We start from the raw sequence: 4,160 nt of genomic DNA, 5'->3' as shown, positions 1-4,160 counted from the left end.
ATATGTCTTCAATACTGTCAAAACGGGTCCCACGAAGCGATAATTTGAGTTCCGAAAATAGGAAAAAGTCACACGTGCCCATATCTGGAGAGTACGGTACTTGTTCAATCACATTCCTGCCATTTTCTTTCAAAAATTCGTTCACAATGATCGATCAATGAGCTGGTGTATTATCGTGTTGTAAAATCCAAGTATGAGCTGGTGTATTATCGTGTTGTAAAATCCAAGTGTTATCCTTCCACAAATCTGATCGTTTGTGAGTAATTTACTCTCTCAAAATGAGGCACCAAGGTAATATTCTCTACTGACCGTTTGGCCCACCGGAAAGTAATCCGAATGGTTGTCCATTCCAGTCGATGTTTCCGGACAACAAATCGAATACAAACAAACGTTGAATTTTCGTCCTCCTTGCCGACAGAGTTTCCAAGTCGATGAGCATACAGCGAGTCTCGTAATCAGGAAGATGAGTGGGATCATTCCATGGCACTTGCCTTAAGGCGTAACGGATAAAGCAGCGTTGCAATTTTTCAATCCAGACGATATGCGTTGTATGGTAGGGAGCCCACACGCATGCTGCGTCTTCAGAGACACGTACCATTGAGCTGTACAAAGCCCTCAGCGTGTACGGGTCCCGGAAGGACTGCGAGTTCCACCGGATAAACCATAAGACAGCGTATCCTTTTCTGATGACGGTGTTGATGTGTTCGGTAAACTTCAGTTTGGTGTCGAGAATAACGCCGAGATCTCTAATGGAGTTAACGCGATCGATTACAGCAGAGCAAATAACGTAGTCATGAGATACAAACGATTGACGCCTCGTAAAGCTTATTGTCTTTTTTTTATCCCTTTTGTTTATTTTAGGCTCATTAGCATTTTAGCTGTAACAGAGCCGAATTTTAATCGTGTACATGTCACATATTTATCATATCTATAATTAGCACATTACACAGTTGCCATTTTTCGGCGTTAGAGTATTCCCTGCTATACCATTGCAAATGGTACATATTTACACAGTAGCCATTTAGGCGTAAGAGATTTCCTTCTGTTCTTCCCATTATCCAGTAAGACGGGACAGCGAAGACAGTTGATTGATCATTGTTGAGTTATTTATAGAACAGCAGCCCGATGTGTCTTGCAGAGCAGAGCAGTTGTATGGATGAATCGATCTTATTTCGACCGTGGATCGATCTCCATCGCTGATGATTGTTGCGTGGACGTAGCTATTCTGTAACAACACAAAGATGGTCAATGGGGGCCCTGAGTTTTGAACTCACGATCGATCGCCTACTAAGCGAACGCGCAACCAATGTGGCTACGGAGACCCCCCGCTTATTGTCTTGCACTTGATGATGTTCAGCTCCATGCCGTTATCAGCACACCATGCAATCAAGTTCTTCAAGTTCTTCAAAAACTTTGGCGATGCAGCATAGTATCGAGATTCCTCGGTAGTTGTTAATAGCGTGGACACTACCAGACTTGTGGATTGGAGTGATCGATGCCATCTTTCAAACCTCTGGAAACCTTTACTCGCGCAGGGAGCGGTTGAAGATTTGGGTTGACATTCCCTGAAAATTGCTGGAGGTAGACAATCTGTACCGGCACCTTTAGAAGGGTCGAGGTTTTTCAAAACCGCACCTACGCCATTTGGAGCGAAAGTTAATTGCGGAAGGCTTATGTCAAACGATGGAATATTTCGACCAGCCGATGAAAAACAGGGAGAGTCACTATTGTCCACGCAGCTGAAAAAGTCCGCGAAGAAGTCAGCGATTTTCTCGGGCGAGTCTGCAGTTGCTCCACTATACGTCATTTCTAAAGAAATTCGATTGGTATTTTTAAGGTTCCTAATGTAGGACCAGAAATATGACGTATCACGTTTCAAATTCTACTCGGTGCGGTTAGTGTAGCTTCAGAACGCGTTTTCTTGACATTCGCTATAGAGCGCTTCAAGGTGTTTTAATCTTTCCCTGTTGCACCAAGATCTTTCGCGGAAAAAAACGCTTACACGCTTTCCGAACGATATTTCCAAGGTGTCGTAGTTCTGGTGTCCACCAAGGGAGTTTTGAGTGAACTGCAGAACTCCTGTGTTTACGCAGCATATAATCGTGAAGTATGCTGAAAATCTTCTCGTAGAACAGTGCAGTTGGCTGGTCCGTGAATGCGTCACTGAGTGTAGCATCCCAGTCAACCGCCGCAAGCAGGTCATTAAGCGCCGCGAAGTCACATCGTTTAAAATCCAAGTCATCCACGTTACTTACACCCAAGTATGGTTCCAATCGCATCAACGAGCGCTCGTTCAATTCTCTTATTTGATTCATTCAACACACACAATGGGCCTTATTCCCGTATCCACGTACACTTACGTTCCCACTACGCTTACATCTCACTTCACTTTGTTGTACTTATTCCCGTTTCGTGAAGTGTAAAAATGAACTTCGTGTATTAAGTGGAGTGGATACCAAAATGACCGTGTGTTCATTTCCAATGTCGTTTCTAAGAGAAACGTCAGTTGTATTTTGTTTTGTTTATCCTCGAGTTGTGTCGATACACCCAGAAAATGGATTACTAAAAAAAGATTCCAAATCTTTTGTAATTCAAACATTAGTAGAATGTACATATTTTCTGTAAATATTACCAATCGTTTGTAAAATAAATGTCAGATGCAATACACATCCCTGCCAACGATTGATTCATTTTACTTCGCGGTGTTAGTAACTTTTACGATTGTCATTACTGGCAACCGCGAAGAAAATGTAAATATAACATTATTAGTTTAAATACCGAGTTGATAATTGAGTTGAACGGCACTACTTTCCGATATTGATTTCTTCACAGAAGAAGGTTGAATTAACCCGAATTCGGGACTGGTAAGTAATATTCTTGAAAATCAATTCAATTTCTTTAATTAATATTGATACATATTGGATAGCAATGATTCGTCATCGTCTGCTGCGGGAGAATTTGAAGACATTGCTTCAATAACAAGGAATCTGGGTACTTCGAAACACAAAGACGAACCCTCTCGAGTCCTAGATTCATCTTTATGCTATTGGATTTGGTCAAGGACAACTTCATAAACGCTTTGCAGATTGTGATCGGTGGTTCGATCAATTGGATGTTTTCCGGATTCGTCACGACAGAGGTTCCGTATCCACTGACGCTGCGTGTCAAGTCAATATTGCAACGGGGCATAGAGCAGGCCTCACCTAATGCCGCCAGGGTTTCGTCAGCTTCGTGATATTTCCCGATTGTGTTTGGCTGAGAAGTAATTACACGCTGGTCCTGGGAGAGGATAATGGTGAGAATTGAGTAGTCTGGCGTAGCTATTTGTAGTAATGATTGTGTATTTTTTCCTAATTTGTAGCCGTGGATCAGACCCAATCGATGCAGGATCAGATGTCTATAGTTTAGATAGTTCAATGAATAATTTAAAAAAGTTAGTTCAATAAATGAACAAATATGCATACAAAAGATCAATAAATTAAATACAATATATGCATTAAGGTTGGCTTAACATAACGTGTTTAGAGTGTATGTTAAATCAACGTTGAACCGACTGCTTCTACTGGCTTATACTGGCCGATTTAACATTCTTATCGCGTAATATGTACGAATCTGGGTCATGCGAATAGGATCAAATTGGTAGTCAAAAAGAAACCAATTGAAATGTCAATAATCAGGAAGGAAAAAAGTTTATTTTCTTAAAATAAACCACATAGAGAAAGTATCGTTATGAAAGACAAAAATAATCTAATTAGATTAAATGAAAGAACTACATTTTTTCATCAATTAATGCGAGCGTTTGAAATCATGAAAGCACAACTGACAATTCGGTAGATTTGCAGAAATTAGTTTTGGTATTTTCAGAAATTTCAGTCTTATTGACTTCAAAACTCCTCTAAACTTAATTGTAATTCAATTTTACTTCTCGTCAAATGTTAGGTTTTAATTATTTCGAACACTAGAGTTGTATTATTTGAACTTTTTCCTTTCTAAAAATACGAATTACCCAAATTACAACCTTTATTTCATTTCTATTTCGGTCACAAAAGGTTAATAAACAAAGCCAGAGTGATGAAAACGTTTACTCTTTTTATATGAGAAACGTTTGACAGTATGCGGAAAAAAGAATTTTTTTTCAACCAAAATGCACTTGAAAAATA

The 4,160-nt window shown here is 39.8% G+C and overlaps 1 pseudogene; it reads left to right on the top strand.

Moving 5' to 3' along the window:
• The first annotated feature begins 278 nt into the window (after positions 1-278).
• LOC129761128 (ER membrane protein complex subunit 3-like) lies at positions 279-3,393 on the top strand (annotated as a pseudogene).
• The last annotated feature ends 767 nt before the right edge of the window (positions 3,394-4,160 follow it).

The sequence above is a fragment of the Toxorhynchites rutilus genome, chromosome 1 (genome assembly GCF_029784135.1).
Source record: "Toxorhynchites rutilus septentrionalis strain SRP chromosome 1, ASM2978413v1, whole genome shotgun sequence".
Taxonomy (NCBI): domain Eukaryota; kingdom Metazoa; phylum Arthropoda; class Insecta; order Diptera; family Culicidae; genus Toxorhynchites; species Toxorhynchites rutilus.
Note: the sequence above shows the minus strand (reverse complement) of the source record. Positions and strands in the feature narration are given on the sequence as shown.